This window comes from Lathamus discolor, chromosome 3 (genome assembly GCF_037157495.1).
Source record: "Lathamus discolor isolate bLatDis1 chromosome 3, bLatDis1.hap1, whole genome shotgun sequence".
Taxonomy (NCBI): Eukaryota; Metazoa; Chordata; class Aves; order Psittaciformes; family Psittacidae; genus Lathamus; species Lathamus discolor.
In genome coordinates this window covers 51,297,831-51,317,173 of record NC_088886.1, presented here as the reverse complement: position 1 = coordinate 51,317,173, position 19,343 = coordinate 51,297,831, and the positions used below count along the sequence as shown (strand labels likewise).

General features: G+C 50.7%; 1 long non-coding RNA gene across 1 annotated transcript; it reads right to left on the bottom strand.

The window, feature by feature from the left end:
* Positions 1-352: 352 nt before the first annotated feature.
* Positions 353-8,654, bottom strand: LOC136012220 (uncharacterized). The gene is made up of 3 exons (XR_010611623.1): positions 4,223-8,654; positions 3,148-3,250; positions 353-893 (listed from the first exon to the last, which is right to left on the bottom strand). It is a non-coding gene; the product is annotated as an uncharacterized LOC136012220 (long non-coding RNA).
* Between the last annotated feature and the right edge of the window lie 10,689 nt (positions 8,655-19,343).

Genomic DNA, 19,343 nt, shown 5'->3' with positions numbered 1-19,343 from the left:
TCCTGAGGTTGTGGTAAGGACAGTTAAGCCATGAAGTTTGGATGTTTGTCTACTTCTGTCTTGAAAAAAAAGGATTAAATTCAATAAAAAGAGGATAAAAGAGAGTGAAATCAGCACATCTCATTCCTAATATCTGGCCACAAGACTTTGCCAATATTGCTACAAGTCCTGAAGCTCTGGGCACTGTTAAATACAGAATGAGAGTTCTGTGTTTGCAAGGAAAATGGTTCAGTCTCCGCTAATATGGAGCAGACCATTTTTATTATCCTATATATTGACTTATTTAATGATGATGACAACAAGAGTGCCAACAAAATTGCATAATCATCTAATTTTATTTTTTCCCACTTACTTAGATGTTTCATAAAAGCCCCTAGTTTAGTTTGAAGTCTTCCAAACTTCCCGATACTATGAGAGCGTTCATGTGTGGTTTGGCTGCCACTGTGCAAGGGCCAACCCACTAAATAAAACCAGCCTGAATTTCAATAAGCAGCAAACCAAAAACAAGCTAATAAAACCTGTCCTTCTCACGCTGGACACAAGGCAGGGGCGGTTGTGAGATTTGGCAGCCACCAACCCCTGCTGACATGTGTTTTGTACAGCTCTACTAGAAATTGGTTTTGACAGACCCATTTTTGCATGTCCAAAGCAGTTTGGATCTCTTACCATGTTTCTGTAGGGTGCCTTTTCCTCAGGGGGGTGTCTCCAGTGTTATTATTTAGCATCTAGAAGCTCAACATTCAGGTTTATGCTTGACGATACCTTGCTGCTGTCAGCTCTGTCTTCCATTTTGGGGTGCAGCCCAAGAGATGACCCGGGCATCACCCAGAGCAGGAGGGAAAGCAACAATGCCAGTTGTACAAAAAGTGCTGGAAACTTTCTGTTTGGAGAAGCTGGAATAAAAACAGCAAGAAGGGTTTAGATCACAACGAGATCCTCTCCTAACTCTGAGATCGTGGTAGGGAAGGGCTGATTCTGAGCTGGTATCAGTGTTAGCCATTTCAAGTCAAAATGTATTTGTTTTCCTTGGAACAGAGAAGTTGAACTGGAACAATGGCTGGAACTGACATTTTGCAAGGGAAGATTTTGTTTCATCTTGAAAGGCTGAAACACCTTGAAATATTTTCCAATGGAAATGACATTTTATTTCTGCTGATGCACATGGGAATCATCTCATCACAGTTTCCATCCTCCTCTAACCACTCCTACTTTAGCAGGAGGGACCCAATCTGCCACCAACACACATGGACTGAGGGTGATGGGCAGCTGTCAAACCATCATGGAACAATCCAAGTACTCACTGTGGGCACAGCTCATGAAAATGCCCTTTTTAATGGGAAAATGGAGGGGCAAGACATCCAGTGAGATCCATTTTGGTCCCCACGAGCAAATTATGAGAGGAGCCATAAAACCTCAAGGGAAGGTGAATAAATAAATAATCCACCTATAATCTGAATGGGTTATGAGCAAGAAGAAAACTGGTACTAAAATGTGACAAGACCTCTCAATACATAAAATAGGCGAACAGCAGGCCTGTGAATAGATTTTAAAGTTCTTGATTTCTATCGGACAGGAGGACATGGCCTCTTTACACATCCTCCACAGGCTACTGGAGGAGACAAGCATGGGAGCAAGTCCCTATGAGAGCTGTGCTCAAGGGCACTGGTGTAAGATTGCTAAAGGTGAAGAGATGCTGTTGTAATTTTTGTGCAGCTACCAGAGGAGCACTGGAATGAAGAGAAGTCAAAGATCCTGTCAGGTTTCCATAAAGAAGGGGAATAAAAGATGGCAATTCAGGAATTGGAGTCCTGCTTTGCTCTAATGTCAGATTTCCTGTACCTGGAGGGTTGGAGAAGCCTCAAACCACTCCCATCTCAAAGCCAGACAAAAAGCCCTATTCTTGAGAAGCATCATCAACAGAAGAACATCTCAGTCTCAGGCTGACTGCAATGTTTCCCTTCCACAATTTTAAAGCATTTCCTTTAGATCATGGCTTTTTTAGTACTATGGGATTAGCTCACATTCATGAACCATCATTTCAGAGCAAAGTAATCTGCCACTATTTCCTTTCAAATATGGGCTGACAACTCTGAAATAATTTTTTTCCCAACATTCTAAATGAATACAAAAATTCTGGGGTTTGAACCAAAATGTGCCTTTTTTTTTTCTTTTTTTTATATGAGAAAATAAAAAAAGCTTCCACAGTCAAACATTTTGGAAACAGGATCCTTTCTTTCCCGTTCTCCTTTATTCGGCAAGGACAAACCAAGGGGTTCCCAAGCTGGGGAGGTGCTGGGGGTCTATTTGTAACAGGCTCAAACCCGTCCTGTTCACACAGACAGCACTTTTCTCACTTTAGCGACCACTTCTCTCAGTCTGGATGCTCTAAATGAACATCAATGGCAGGATACAGTCCTCTGAGCATGGTGCGACCCCACAGAAAGAGGATCATAGAATCCTAGAATGGTTTGGGTTGAAGACACCTTAAAGCGCACCCAGTTCCAACCCCCTGCCATGGGCAGAGACACTTTCCACTAGACTGGGCTGCTCCAAGCCCTGTCCAGCTTTTAAGCAACCTCTCATCAGAGCAGGCATTTGTAGGAATGAGCCTTGGCATGCTGCTGTCCCTCCGAAGCGCACTCATGAAGACCCAGAAATGTAAGACACAGCAGGGTTTCTTTTCCTGGTTTCATTTTCCTTTTCTAACCACAGGGCTGAGGTTTTGGCCAGCATGTGAAGCTCTTGCTAGGCCTAAGAAGAATCTGCACCAGGTCCTCCCTGAATAACACACCAGTTGTGGTGAGTGCAGTCATGCTCTAACGTCTATCTGAGAACAGACCGACAGAGAAAACGCTTTTGCTCCCAGACTGCCTTGTGCCTTGTGGACCACTGCCTCTGCTGCAGCAGGGCTGGTGGAGGGACTGACTCATCCACCACATCCTTGGACCAAGTCCAGCCCACACAGTCCTCTACCCCATGGGTTTCAACATTACCAGGCCAGCTTAGATTTAAATCAGTGGAGAAACCTGACTGCCTATAGCTGCTCCAAGAAGACTAATGATCATTGATTGACATATGAACAAGAGAGCAGAGCACCAAGAAATAAACACATCTGGTGAAGAGCTGGTCAGCTCTGATGGTACTCACAGCATGCCTTCACACTTCACTGGTGCTTGCTTCAGAGCCACCCCACAGACGACTGATTGACTTCTTAGCCAGGTATGCCTCTGTATGGCTGCTTAATTTCACCCTAGAAAATGAGACAAGTATTTATTGTTTTTACAGGGAAATCAGTGAATTGTTCTGACAGCCATGGTAGAACACTCCCACCTGAAAGAACTCCTTTGACCAAGAGATACATCATGTTCCTGATGGGGCTGAAGTGTCTCAGCTTGGAAATTAGTCATTTTGAATCAGGAACATTGTGTTCCTAGTCTGTACTTGACATCTGTAGCTGAACATTAGGTAAAGGATCTGCCATAAGGTTTGAATCCCAGAGTGAAAGGCATGGCTGAGATTCAACTAATAGGAGCCACACTGGTTGGCTGCATGGAGACATTGCAAACACAGAGCTGGGAGCCTGAGAAACTGTAGGAGGAGGTATGCTCCAGCATAAAAAGGGATGTGGTCAAAGATGTTCCACTGAAGATGACACAAAGTCAATCATTTCAAGAATGAGTTGACAGCTCAGGGACCTGTTTCCCCTTGGAAGCGGCACTTTAAATGGCTTTTTCTGCACCTTAGGCAAAAAAAGAGGCACAGGAGCTGCTGTTCTTTAGAGAAGAGACTTTGAGCTTCCCACCTGAAGGGAGGATCACACACCATCGCCATATGGGTGGAATGGCAGAGGCCAATGCCTGCACTAGCATTTAGAATTTCACGGTACTTCTGCAGTTCCCTCCTTTTATCGCATCTCCTCATGGAGCTGGCATTTAGGAGGATTAGCTTCACCTGGCAAGATTAGTCAATGCCTGGCAAGAATGATGGAAATCTACATGGACACCAATGCACTTTCTGGAGGCCAGCTGTTGAGCCCTCCACAAACAACCGTTGGGATCCTGTCACTGGGGGCTGTCAAGCCATCACTTCTCGAGTCTTCCCTTTGGTGAGAAAGCACTGAAGTCCTCACCCCATTTGGCCCAGGCCCCCTCTTCCATGATGCCCAGAAACCCCACAGCCTCGTGCTCCCCTCAGCACCACGAAAGGAAAAGCAGTGACTCACCCTGAACGGCATGTTATCCTGCTAGTTCATTAATTTTAGTGAAGGATCGTTTCCTCAATGCCTGTTCCTGTTGTTTGACCCCTGGCTTCACTTTTCTTTCTTTTGCAAGGACAGCAGTTGGTCCAGGTCACAGCAGTGTCAAGCCAGTTCTGGGAACCGCTTCCTGAAACATGTCTGTGTTATCTGTGAGCAGGCACACTTCTCAAAGAGCCTCTTGACTGGAAACATTCAACTGGGAAGAGAAACGTGTCATCCCATCCCACTCCTGCCTCCTCCCCGCTCCTTTGGGGAACTGCTGTAGGAAAGAAAAACCTGTCCCTTGCAGAGAGAATGACCAACAGTAGAACAGGGCTGTTCTGGCACTAGGTCTTCGTCACACAACAGCGCATCTCACCATGGCACCAAACATCAGACAACAGCTTTCCTCACGTGACTTTTTTTATTCCTAATTTAAAACAGAGCACAATGAAACCACAAAGACAGAAAAGGAAACCCTTTTACAAAGGTTTAAAATTAGGTAGAATAGACTGAGAGGCACCATCAACACTTCCCCTTCCAGCGACAGCACTTCACGACCAGGAGGCGGCAAACAAAACAGGAGGAGAAGCTGCCAGGCCAGCTGAAGGATGAAGCTGCTGAGAAGACAGCCAAGGAAAGAAGATGTGATGTTTGTCCCGTGGAGACTCTCTGGACAATGGCTGACTCACCGCTTGTAGGCTGGATCTCTGGGATTGAGCTGTCTCCCCTGCTAGACCAAGTGTTGAATAGGTGGAGTAGCAGTTCCTCTCTCATGACTCAGGCTACCTCCTCCCATCCCCAGAGGCCTTTGTATCGAGGGTCTTACAGGCACCTAGGGACCCAGCTACTTTTCCAGTCCCACCAGGAGATTTGCTCTCAGATGAATGGCACCGACTCACACTCAGTCTGGGCACAAATGAGGCAGAAGCGGTAGGAGAGGAAGATGCCACAAGGAATTAAGACTAAGCCAGAACCCCCCTGCTTCCACAAACCACAGTGCAGATGTCACTTGGTCCATCCAAGCAGCAGAAAGCAGGTTCCTTGCTCACTTTCCCACAGAGGTTGCTGGCACTGGCTGCTGGCAGGGAGCACAAGTTCAGATTAATGAAAGAGAAGGGGAATGTGTCTGCTGTTTCTGGCCACCACGTGCATGGTCCCAGCCCCTTGGTGTACGCTGAGCTGCAGCTGAGTCCCAAGCACCTGCTGCTCTGCTCCTGCCCTCCAGAGAGGAGAATAGGGCTGTGCAGGCAAGCTCAGAGCCAGAAAATACAATCCCATTAAAAACCAGCAGCTCTTCTCAGCCTCCATCATCCCCGCTGCCTGTCAAAGGCTCTCTGTGATTTTTCAGGACAGCGATGGACCACATGGTCAGCACTAATCCTGACTTACCCCTGTGCTGCTGCAAAATCCAGTGCCTTTCAGACAAACCCATACCTGACCCTCTGTGCCTGCCTCCGTCCCTGCTACGTTTAGCATGAGATCCTGATCCCACCCAGCAGAAGAGCAATGGCCTTCAGGGCTGGTGGAGAGCCCAGGCAGAGGCAGATGCAGATACCACAGTGCAAAGAGCTGTGGGATGTGAAAGGGCTGTCGCTCAGTGCCTGAACCTGGGGTGCATGGCCTTCGGTTAGGATTCAATATCCTGCCTTGAATGCTGCTGCCCCTCCAAGAGGTGGGGGAAGACCCAAGGACAGGCACATAAATCAGTCTACTTATTGACTTGTCCTGTCAGCCAGGAAAACTCTCAGAGGAGACACCAAGGCTGCGATACAAAGCTGGGGATAAGTAGAAACTACAGAGGTTTTAACAGTTCGTGATGTCTGGAAGAAAGAGGCTTACAGCCTGGTGTGAACACAACCCATTGAATAAGCATCTGGGATAGGTACAGGCAGCAGGTCCCAGGCACTGCAGATGATGCCAACCAGATGGACAAAGCAGCTGGGTTTTCATGCTGGGTGCAGGGTGGTGGTGTGCCCTGTTCTGCTGCGCTGTGGTCCAGAGGTTTGGGAAATGGGGTATTATACGCCTGAAAGAAGAAATTGGCATCCTCCTCACAGGTCATCAGCACAAGAGGATTTGAAAGAGCTGCACTTCCGGCTGTTTTCCCGTTCCTGCAGAGGACTTTGCACCCCAGGCAACAAGACCACAGCGTTTCCCTGCCTTCTCCAGCCTGGAGGAGCACAAGATACCTCTGATGGGATCCCCATGCCAACATTTTCCTCTGCAGCATGGAGTCCCTTTCCACTTACTGGACTACTGCTATTCACAGAACACTACTATTCACGTACTCTTATGACACAGAGTAAACCCAACATATGCAGAGCAAGAAGAGAGAAAGAAGAGCCATAGCTCATTACAGCAGAGCCTTCCCCACCACACACTGCCAAGTCTCATATGTTTTCTACCTTCTTTTGCTACCCCCATCCCAGGAAGCCTCACCTGTGCTGCTGGCATCCTCTTGACTCAGCAAAGTGCCAGGACAGGGTCTTCCTTCAAATATTCCCAGTGTAATTCCCCTTTTTCTCAGGCCAGCTGATGCCAGGACATCTCCCACCTTCTCCTGCAGCCTGCAGAGTCCATGAGGAAAGGTAAACAGGACACTCATCGGGCTCAGAGGGCGTGTGCCCTTCATTAAAAATACTTTGGAAAGTCTGCCTGGAATGCTGGGATGGTTTCCTCTGCCTGATGGGGAATTTCCCCTTATCACTAACAGGGTTTGGACCTGGACCAGACCAAGAGGTGGCTGTATGCAGAAATAGCAGAAATGAGACCAAAAAAACCCCAGAACTTCAGGAAATCAGTGTGAAAACACATCATTTGGAAACAAGCACTGTAGATTCAAGGTGGAAATGGAAATGGAAACCAATGACACAGAAGTAGAGCAAGTGAGGACCAAGGATCTACAACAGCCATGTTCATGCCAGCTTGATGGTGCAGACAGCATAATACAGACACAAGAGGGAAAGCAGAACATCTGGTGGCTTTCTATGACCAGGGTGGGTACCTTCCATGCCTACAATGCCATGAGGCTCCAGTGCTTTCTTGTCCCACTTCCCAATGTCTGCTGGTGCTGGCACTATCCAGAAATGTGATCCCGGACCTGGTCTGGCCCGATCCTGTCTGTATCCTACCCAGCTGGTGGAGAACATGCAGGGGGTGCACGTGCACTCCTGACGTGGAGATGGAGCGATAGAGGTGTGCTTTGGTTAAGCATTGCGCACCAGGCAATTACACCCCGCTGCTCAAAATGCTCGCTTCACCTACGTATTGAGCTTTGCGTGCCAGAGCCAAAAAACCTGATAATGCCAGGCTGTTATCTGTGCTGGCACTCAGCACAGACCACAGGCAATCACCTTCCCATCCTTCCTCCGCTTACAGAGCAGGTCAGGGCCAAGAAGACACACAGGGATGTGATAAGAACTGCCTGCACACTGTTAGCACAGGAGGAGATGCAGACTCCCCTGCTGCTGCCCCAGGTTCGCCTCTGCCACCGTGGTGGTCCTGATGGTCACAGGCCACCGTGGGGATGTGACTCAGGAGAAAACATCACTGAAGGACTGGGGTTGTGATGCCGTTGCCTCTGTGTAGTGAAGAACAGGGAGCAATCCCAGCATTAGCTTTTGCCTTGGAAGTGAAAACGAAAACGAATCACAGAGACCGACTATTTTAAACTCACTCCAGCCTCCTTTGCAAAGTCTGGAAACTCGCTGCATAGCCCATAGGGTCTGGTGGTCCCTTTCTTTCCTGTGGTGGGTGGAAATGAGTGCAGCACGAGCAGGGTATTTTGCCTGCTTCATTGTTTTCAAGCCATTTCAGGAGCTAAGCGAGTTTCCAAACAGAGGGGTGGATTGGCATCACCCTAATGAAAACTAATTAAAGATAATTATTTAGCCTGTTGAAAATATTTGTGCTGTACCAGGAACACCCTGCAGTTGGCTGTTAAAAGGCAGGAAGAAAGTACTTTTTCCAGAAGCAAGTTTTCATGCCATTACGCCGGTGATTAGAGCTTCTCATTGGGGCTTTTCACGTACTGTCCACTTACAGAAACTGGCTGGCACAGAGTCGGCACAACCAACCTGATCCTTACATTTCTGGGGTAGGGAACTCCCTTCCCCACCCAGTTTCATGGGCTTAGGAAACACAAAGGGAGGTGGGTAGAGCGAGGGGTGCAGCTTCATCCCCACCTTTGGGTTTTTGCCCGAAAGCTGCTGGATTTGGGGGTGAAGGGAAGGGTTTCTTGGGGTTTTTTAGAGTAAGCAGATTCCTCCCAAAACACGTTCTCTGCTAGAAAAAAAAACCCCGAGAACAGGCGAGCACGTGCACAGCAAGCTGCAGTGGAGTGATTTGTACTAAATCAGTAAGCTCTATCAGGGGATCTCAGTTCACGGGGAAAGCCATTTCTCATAAGCAAAGGGCCAGCCCCTGGTCTGCAGAAATGGGTGAGCACCAAGCTGAGCTGTCAGTTATTAGGAAGATTCTCAGATCTCAGGCTTTTCACAACCTCCTTCTGTGGAAAACATACAACTTTAAATTAAAAGAAGCCCAAAGGTGCCACCCTCCAACACACGTGGCTGGTTTGGGGCAGGACCTGCTGCAGCCCCACCTTCTCCAGAGACCTCCAGCTACACAATTCCTCCTTCCCCACAAGGCCACCTACACCCCATCCCACTGTCCTTACAGCCACTGCTTCCTCATAGAACCACAGCCTGGTTTGGCTTGAAGGGACCTTAAAGCTCATCCCGTTCCCACCCCCTGCCATGGGCAGGGACACCTTCCACTAGAGCAGGGTGCTCCAAGCCCCGTCCAGCCTGGCCTTGAACACTGCCAGGGATGGGGCAGCCACAGCTTCTCTGGGCACCCTGTGCCAGCGCCTCAGCACCCTCACAGGGAAGATCTGATCTCACCGCAGCCGCAAAACCCCAATCTAAGCAATAGAAACCATGCAAACTGTGGCTGATGCCCTGTGGTTTGCTCCTTGTCTCTTCCCAGAGGCTTCACAGCAGCCATGCACATGTGAAGCACATCTTCCTCCACCACTGCTTGTGGCAGAAAAGCAAAGCATGCCTGCAGAGGGAAGGAGCCAGTGCTCCAGCTCAGCACATCCATTATTTTCTCTTCTGGTTTCCCTCCCTGGTTACTGCGCCAAGATCCTTCTACCGCCTGACCTGCTTACCAACTGCTGGATGAGCTCATGCAAGACTTCATGCTGACTTGGTTCTGACAAAGCCCTGTTAAATCTGGGTGGAAATAACAAAAAATCATCAGGTTTCTAACACTATTACAAAAGATAACAATTTCCATCTGGCAGTCAAAAACCTTCAGTCCCTTATCTGGGCCAGCCACCATGTCCTTGAAAGGCACAAACCAAGTCCTCCACCAGCTGCACACTCACTGAGAAAGCCTCTCAAGGCAAGAGGGGCTTGGCTGGCCATCACATATTGCAGGGCCCAGTGGCTTGCCTGCTCTAGCAAATACCCTCCATGCCAGTGTCCTGAACCCCATCTACCCACCCCACTCTCAGCCAGACACTCCCTGGCTCCTGGGGCCAGTGAAGAGAGGGGAGCTCCTTTGGGAGTGCATCTGAGGACATCTCAGAGGGGTTTGGGCAGCCAGTGTTTCAAGGAGGGGTTTGGACCCCCAGTCCCCAGCTTCCAGGGAAATGGCATCTTCCCCTGTGACTTGGAGATAAAGCCAAATCATGATAAGACCCCCCTATTCAACAATGGAAGTGATTAAATGATTCTCCCTCCCTTGTGGTGATCAAGCCAAGACTGGCAGCCCTCCTGGGGAAGGTGCAGGTTCAGCCGAAACCCAGGCTTGGGGGTGTTTTGGAGAGGGAACAGTCCAGGATCAGCTTAGCTTCTGTGAACCTGACTGCACCAGCAACAGCAGCTTACCCCCTGCAATGCTCAACGGGATTTCAAAATGTGAGCCAAAAAAACCCAAAACCTGAAGCGCAGATCCCACTTCTTAATGGGCTCTCAAGGATTCCAGTGAAGACCATACAAGTTCACAGAGGAAGAGGCAATTGCAGCATTGTTAAAGCTAAGGAAGACACCCATAGCCCCTGGTTGTCTGTGAAGAAAAGCATCTTGGAAAGGACTGGAACAGGCAGGAGGACCTGGGCTGACCTTCAAAAGTTTCCCCCATGGTAACATAGGGGTCTCATGAGGCTGCAGCCAGGAAAACAGGAGCAAGTTGTCACTGCTGTGCCAAGACCAAGCATGCATATACCACAACCTTGCCCTAAAATCTAAGAAGAAGGATACAAAAGAAAGCCAAACCAACTGACCTCTTACTGGTGTGTTTTTGAAAACACCTATCTGGTCCCATTCTCAGCCTTCGCTCTTATGCCATGAAACTGGCTGCACCTTTTCAATGTGATTGCTCAGTTCCTCATACCAGCTTCCCTGATGCTTCAAGTGAGTGCAAATTTTAGAAGTGATGGATAAAACAACAGCACTTACCAACACCGGTATCATTAGAGCAGTGAAGTCAGGTCTGCAGAAGAAAGCAACACCTATTAATATTTCTAAGCAAAACATCACCTCTTAAGCATTGTCTTGCTAAAGGTTTGCACATAACTTCCCGTGAGTTTTCCCAGTTTAGTTTCTAGCAAAGCTTCTGTTAATTATGCAGAGATACTCATTAAACTGCTTTCTGAATGATCAGAACCAGTCATCGGTCTCCAAAGCCCAGGCTGGGCAGCTGGAGCATGTCCTACGCGCATCATTCATTCCCTGGCTACAGAAACATGCACACATGAAGCCTCAGCTGGAATACTCACTAGAAGAGATTGCTAGAACATTAGCTACTGGGTTTTCCACTAATCCTTGGGGTGCCGGATAATTCACAGGGGTTGGGCAAGAAGATGACATGATGAACAAGAGGATGCCGTGGGCTCCTGATATCTTTATTAGCGCTAGGCACTTGGCAAGCTATTTTCCTCAATAGCTCCTTGTTTTAAGAAAAGTGATCAGATGAGTTGTTTTGGTGATCAAGTGCAGGTTTTGTGTCTAAAAAGAATCTCAAAATGAGTTATACAGCCCAAATGTACCCTCTGGACCAGAATTTCAAGCAAGAGAAACTTCCACATGCTTCTGGATACTTCATTTGTTGCGGGAAGGCTGAATCACAGCATTTGACTCATCACACTGATGAATTCAGCTTTCTCCAGAAAAACTCACCATGGCACAACCTCTGACATTTCTCCTTCTCTGGATCAAGAAATAGTCAATCCATTTCCCCACAGATGTCAAAACTCAAATGCTTTGCTGAAACTCTTGCCTGGTGGATATCATCCAAGTTCAGTTTCCAAGGCCTCAAAACTGTGTTAGTCAGGAAGGAACACAGACCAATGCCAGTGGTGCAAACATAGCGAAAAGGCAACCTAAGTCAAGGCGTTAAGTAATGTGCCCCAATGGTTACTTACACAATTTCTCACTAACCTATAGGGCTGTGGGGCAAAAGGAAAGACAACAACTTAGCTCGAGAAGCCAAATCAGCAGATTGGCAGAGCCCTTTGACCCTCCTGGCCATGGGCTTTCAGCAATATGCACAGACCCAAAATGGCTTGAAGGGTTTCCACCTCCCAGGCTTGACCTAGGTTGAGCTTCAAGACAGTTTCCACCAAGTTGCTTTCTAAGCCAGGAAAAAAAAATGAATTTAAAACAAAAACCCCTTCAAAGCTACTTACGGCAATTCCTGGCTTCCTCCTCTTTTGTCTCCTCACACCCCAGTTGGCTTTATTCTTTTTAATGAGGAATATTTAAGGACATTAAAGCTACTGCTGCCGAGTGGCCAAGCCCAGGGAGTGGAGCCAGAGAGGTGCCTGCCACTGAGATGTAGGGCGAGAGTGACTTCCCTTGCGGGAAGGCTTGACTACATTGACCGCAGACCTCAAGCTGCTTGGGAGCACAAGTCCTGCAGCAGGGCAGACAGGATTTCCAGCCCAGAGAACAATTGCCATCAGGATGTGTCGCTAAGGTCACAAGTGGAAGCAGAAGCGCCGGCGACTTAGCCTGGAAGCCATGGTCTCCATGCCAAGATTCCCCAGAGAGCCTTTTCCAGGCTCCAAAGCTAAGTAAGGCTTTGAAAGACAGACACATAGGACCTGGAGCCAGACCCTTCCTGCAAGCAGCAACAATGGATGCTCAGCCTTCCCAGAGCAGCAAGCGCACCCTTTATATCTGCTGATGCATGGAGGAAGAATCAGCCCACAGGAGACCAAGGGTGTTGCTCCCAGAACTTAATCTATAGGAGAAAAGCAGCAAAGCTGAGCGCAAGTTGGCCAATGCTACGTGAGACCTGGGCACAGCTTCCAGGGAGCACCCTGAAATGGTCCCTTGAGGCAGGACAGCGCTGCCCAGAGCTGGTGCAATCCAGACAGGACTGAACAGCTTCCTTAATGATGTATAATACAGGAAGGGACAAAACCGCATCTCTGCTGTGAGACAGGCTGAGAGAGCTGGGCTTGTTCAGCATGGAGAAGAGAAGGCTGCGGGGTGACCTTAGAGCAGCTTCCAGTGCCTAAAGGGGCTACAAGAAACCTGGAGAAGGGCTTTGGACAAGGGCCTGTAGGGACAGGACAAGGGGGAATGCTTTAACCTGACAGAGGGGAGATTGTTGAGATTAAGCATGAGGAAGAAGTTCTTCAGCAAGCCAGGTGAGGCCCTGGCACAGGGTGCCCAGAGAAGCTGTGGCTGCCCCATCCCTGGCAGTGTTCAAGGCCAGGTTGGACGAGGCTTGGAGCACCCTGCTCTAGTGGAAGGTGTCCCTGCCCGTGGAAGGGAGTGGGAACTGGATGAGCTTTAAGGTCCCTTCAACCCAAACCATTCTGTGATACTACCGTAGGCCTTGAGACTATGACCGGAGAATGAGGGGAGAGCAGCAGTCACCCATCAGGTAGGGAGTACAGCCGCCCATGTCAGCGGTCTCAGCTGGCTGGAGGGGATCAGGACAGGGACCGGAAAACCAGACGAGATGCTCATTGGGCACAGACCCTCAGCATGAAGAGGGGAAGGGAATCGAGCAGCACTTCCCAGCAAGCTGGATGCGTGCAGTGGCATTTTTCCTTTCATCAAGGGATGCTGCCCAACCAGGCAGAGCTGGGTGTGAGTCAACCAGCAGCTCTCAAGGCTGGGCCATGCAGCAGAGGATCTGCATCCCTGGGAGCTGCACCCCACTCTTCCTTTCTTCTCCTCTGCCCTCTCTCTCTGTGGTTTCAGCACAATGTTTTCGCGCTAAGCCTGCAAGCACGCGTACGCGGAGACTTGCCCATTCCTCCTCCAAAAGCCCCCTGAGCCATGGGATTGACGTCAGCAGAGCACCAGCTGTCAAACAATGGAGATTAAGGCTTGGCAGGCGGTGCCAAGCCATGGGAGCGCGTGTGCCTCCCCGGGCAGGTGAGCAACATTCCCCGCCGAGCAGGAACAGGCACATTGCATCAACCCGGCCGCCTGCACCTGGACACAAGACCTAACCTGATCCCTTGGCAGTGGCCAAGTCATGCCCAGGCAGCCAGCGGGGCTCTGCAGCCCCCACTGTGCGTGCCCAGCAGGACCCCCCCCCCCCCCCGGGGCAAGGGCAGCCCTGCCCTTATGCAGGGTTGGGAAGAAGAAGAGCCCTGGTGTTGGCTGCTTGCGGCTCCAGCCCACGTAAGAGGTTATCCTGCGTGCCAAGAGATGTGTGGTGCCGGGAACAGGCCCGCGGCGCCATCCCTCCCTGTTCTGCCCAGCACAGGGACAGAGACGATGACATGCTGCCTCTTGCAGAGGTGCGTCTGCGCTCAAGCCAAGGCCTCAAGGCGTTCAGCCCACAGGGTCTGGACCAGAGTGGATGGAGAGCTGCAGGACGCACAGTCCTCACCCGTGGCGAGAGTCCGGGCATCAGGGAAAGCATGGGATGTGGTGGGGCTGGCACTGGCTTTGGAGAACAGTTGGAGCCTTGAAAACAGGATGGGAGCTGCTCCTGGTCCTGTGGTGCTGGCTTTGCACAATAACCCTCCCATTCTTGCCGGCAGGGGTGGTGGGACCTGTCTTTTACCAAAACAAAGACAGGAGAACTGCAAACACAGAGGTCACCCAGCACTGCCTATCATAACTCCTTTCCTCACCACTCCCCGGCTGGGCTTGACCTGGACTTGGCTGGAGCTGGGAGCTCTCAGTGGCTGAGAGAGTGGTCAGGCAGAAACATCCTTGTAACCAAAGCTGAACCCAAACCAAAGAGCAGAGCAGCAGCAGCCTTCCTCCCAGCCTCAACTCCAAACATGCAAACCCAGGAAGGCACACGAGGTTGAAGAGATACTATCTACAGTGCCCAGAAATAGGAATAAACCAGGATTTGACAGTTCCAGCGTGAACTGTGAATCCTGCTGGGCTCCTGCCCTGCTTGCTGGGAAGACCTCAGTGTGTCTACAGATTCTCACTGGACTCACAAGCAAAGCACTTGGCTCACCCAGGCAAGTCACGGGCACAGCATGTCCATCAACACGGACAGCCGGTGCCCATGTCCTGCCCCTTCCCTCTGCACCAGGCTGGACCCCCAGGCCCGTGGGGCAGCAGCAGGAGAGCCAGGATGCAGCACCTCTCCCCTTGCTCCCGCTGGCCAGGGTTCCCATAACTCACACTTCCCATGGGAACACCCTTTGATGAGGTCCTGCCACTAATGACGGTGACAGCGCGCAGTGACGCAGGTTGGCCCACGCTGCCCCGAGGAGAAGGAGGGCAGGGCAGAGCCCAGAGCAGCTGAGGTGGACTAAACCCAGAGCACCCTGCCCCAGACACCCTAAGCTTATAAGGAAGGAAGGCACAGTGTTCAAGAAGCAGCCCTGAACACCATAGTGCCCTCAGGGTTGAATAAGGCATGCAGAACTTCTGCTCCCCAGGATCAGTCCCTGCTCTCGGGAGATTCAACCCTGCATCCTGCACCTTCTCATGCCCTTCAAGCCAAACCTCCTGGCACGCATTGCCTTTCACCCAACCTTATCACAGGGCCTGGCCCAGCATGGCCGGATGGGAGGGGAGCAGATGGTCTGTTAGTCCTTCCCATTTGTCCTCCCTCAAGACACTCTCAAAGGAAAACCCTTGAGGTCACTGTTCTATTTTCATCAAGCAAGGGCATCCATCACATCAGTGTTAGGAGGGGCTGTGCTGAAGGCAGGCACTCAAGGGGAAATCTCTGACCAGCAAGGCTCATACAGAACAAGCAACCCAAAGTCTAGACCATAACAACCACATCTTGCCCACCTGCCCATGGCTGATGGGACACCTTAAATGCTCCACATCACCCCCACCAAGAAGAGAGAAACAAGCACCAAGCAACTGCAAACCCCTGCATTATCCTTTGTGACCCATCCCAGCAGACCACTCCTCGGGAATCATGCTTTGCAAGTGCCAGTGTTCAGTGCGGGTGGTGTTGGGGTGACTCACACATGGATGGCCTTGCAAAGAGCTCTGCTGTGCCTCAGGCACATCAGGCTCCGTGTGCACCAGTAAGTCAGGCTGCCTTTGTCATCCCACACACACAGTGGCCGCTGGCATCAGTGTCCACAGGCAGGAGATGGCCAAACCTCTGCCAGCTCCACTCCCTCACACGGCTTTCACGACCATCCCTGCAGAAAGGGCTCGGGCAAGACTGTTCTAAGGATCATTAGTGACAGGACAGAGGGGAGATTTAGGTCAGACATTAGGCAGAAGCTCTTCCCTGTGAGGGTGCTGAGGCGCTGGCACAGGGTGCCCAGAGAAGCTGTGGCTGCCCCATCCCTGGCAGTGTTCAAGGCCAGGTTGGACACAGGGGCTTGGAGCACCCTGCTCTAGTGGAAGGTGTCCCTGCCCATGGCAGGGGGTGGGAACTGGATGAGCTTTAAGGTCCCTTTCAACCCAAACCAGTCTGGGTACTATAATTGAGGAGGGACCATGTTTTTTTGCCCCGTGCTTCTCAGTCAGGATGTTTCCAGCCTAAGCCAGAAATATCCTGAGGGTTTTGCTGGCACAACCAACCTGAAGTGCCCATATCCAACCACAGCTTTTTTAGCCACTTGGCGCTGTGCTACTCTGTCCCATTAGGTTTCTCCCGGGAACTGGGATGGACAATGCTGACTCAACAGCCAGTAAGACACACTGCCCACAGAGCGACCATGTAAAGCCCAACTCTGCCCTCCTGGCTGGGCTTTGGGTCATTGCAGGGACCTCAGCACCCCAGGAGACCAACTTTCACCACCACTGGTGCTGGGAGAGGCCTTTTTGTGCCCTCAGAGCTCCCTGGCTGGAGACCCCTCCCTGTATAGAGGCAGTACAGGGAGGGACCAGAGAACTCATCCTAACACAGCAGCTCAGTAAACACCAGGTTCCGTCCCAACCCAGTGAGGACAGATGGCAAATAGCCACCACAACTGTGGTGCCATGTCACTGCAGTCGGACATTTGCTGCTCCCCAGCCTGCCCTGCATGGCCTCAGTGGGATCTGAGTTTCTCCTAGGTCCAACTCCCCATGTGTTTCCCACTGGGTTTGCTGTCTTTTAAAGAAAGACAGGTGGTTTGTGCTCACCCAAACTGTCCTCCATCTGAAGGCTGAAGTTTTCCTGATGGCCCCAGGAGATGGACCTATTTCAGCCCTGATCGGTACATGCCACCACTGCCTCCACTGAAGCACACATGCAGAGCTGATGCCTTCATGCATTTCAATGCTTAAAAGGGGCTCATAAGTAAGATGGAAGAGAGTTTTTAGCAGGGCCTGTTGTGACAGGACGATGGGTGATGGATTTAGACTAAAAGAGGGAGACTCACGCTGGATATGAGGAAAAAAGTCTTTACAATGAGGGTGGTAAAACACTGGCACAGGCTGCCCAGAGAGGTGGTGGATGCACAATCCCTGACAGTGTTCAAGGCCAGGCTGGATATGGTTCTGGGCAACCTGCTCTAGATGAAGATGTCCCTGCTCATTGCAGGGGGTTGGACTAGATGAGCTTTGAAGGTCTCTTCCAAACCCTAACTATCTACGATTCTGTTCTATCCTGTTTCACTGGGCTGCCCTCCTCTTCCAAAGGCACAGCTTTCCAGGAAAAAGCTTAACCAGAAATCTGTGGTCAACACTGACTTTGGCCCCCAGAAATGCATAAAAATAACTTAAAAATATCAGTGTTTCCACTAAACCGTGCAGACAGGGATGAAGGGAAGAGGAAGGAACATAGTTTGCTTTCATTCATCAGGGAGTTGAGCAACAGCCTGATGTCCTCTGCACAGCTGTAAAAACCCCACGTGCGCAGCAACGTCTCCACTTTGGTGAGCTCACTCCAGCCTTATCTTGGTCAACAAATAAATGAAGCAGTCACCAAACAATTTAATGGGGAGGGTGTTCTGCAGCTCTCCCTCGAGCAGAGAGTGAAACCATCCTGCTGACGTGAGCCCTGTCTCCCTCCCACAGTGACGTCAGGAGAGTACCACATCTCATGCACTACCTACTTGTGCAGGATCAGGCTGCTGTGACGCATCGGGGAGGTCTCTGGGCCCGGACCGCTGATGCAGTTGACATCTGCCAGCTCTTCTGAGTCCAGATAGGGCTGTCCATAAAGCTGCCAGGCAGAAGCATCCCTCTGACAGGGGGAACACTGACGACCTCTCTGCATGGTGGGAGAGCATGGGGTAGCTTGGGGAGGTGCTGGGAGGGCAGCTGCTGGGAGGGCACAGCTTTGCAAACTGTCCCACTGCCCCCTTTTCTCCCACAGAGGTTTCTCAGGTTGCCTTCACAGCACAGGGGACTGCACCCAGCTCTTAGCCTGACATGAGGAGAGCTAGAGGATGGTCCATGAACTGACATAGAGAAAGTGCTGCTGCATCCTTACCGCTCTGGTCCTGAGAACAGATTTAGATTAGAGATGAAGAAGTTCTTCCCTGTGAGGGTGGTGAGGCACTCACACAAGGTGCCCAGAGAAGCTGTGTCTTCAACCCAAGCCAGTTTATGATAGTCCTAGAACAGCAGATGAGCCCTGGATGCAGCAGCAGGGTCAGGTTCCCCAGTGCTGTGCTGGGACATTAAGGAAGCAAAGCAAGATGATCTCTGGTGACTCCCACACCTGCTGGGGGCAAATACGGAATGATGTAAGACTTTGCTCCTGGTCATGACAGTCCTGGGAGCATAGGAATGAGGTGCCGTCAGCCTGCAAGCCCTCTTGTCCCCACGTCACCCTCCAGTGGGATGTTATCTCGGATGCTGCCACAGAGGCGGTGCTCTGTTTGGCCAGGGCACACAGCATCATCCTTGGGGCGTGTCGGACTGCTCTGTGGGTCACTGCTCCAGCCCCTCCCCAGGACCTGCCCAAGCTCCAGCCTGGTGAGCAAGCTGGTGTGTTTTGGGAGGCCCTCACCATACAGGTTACAGGTCCCATCCCTGCATTTCCTCCAGCTGACTGCTAAGCACTGCTAGAACTTCCTTCACCAACCACATCAGCCACCTGCCTTTGTTTAAACAAGCAAGGAGGCTTTGCAGGGCTGGAGCCTGACAGACTGGGTACAAAGGGACAGCTGCTTGGCACAGACTGCAAAGGGAATGCAAACAGAGATGTCAAGCAAGTTCAAGTGCCTTTGGTGGCACTACACCCTCTGCAGCAGGACCACAATGCAGCCAACAGGGTAACAGTGCCCTGCATGGTGTGGCCTCAAGGTACATGAGGACATCCACTGCTTCTGCCCTCTCCAAAGGGCTTCAAAAAGTTTGGATCTGTCTGGGACAGGAGGGTGAACCAAGTGCCCACACAAGCAAAAAGCATTTACAACTAATTTGACAGCTTTGCATGGCACAATTACAAAGTTATCTGCCCAAAAGATCCTTGGTGAAGCAAATCCCAGGGTGGGTGGTAGGATTCCCACAGCCAAACCTTGCAGAGGATTCACACGTCAGGGAGACACTGCTTTGTATCACCTCCCATCAGCCCAGCAGGACTCACATGTGGGCACTGCACATACCAGCTCCTCACTGTACTGAGTAATGTGCTTTCACAGTGGGCGGGAGAAAGGGAAACACTTTTCCAGCCTTTTCCTCCTCCTCATGTAACTTCAGGGATCACTTGGAGCATCACCCACTCACAGTGCCAGGCACAGCTGGGGAAC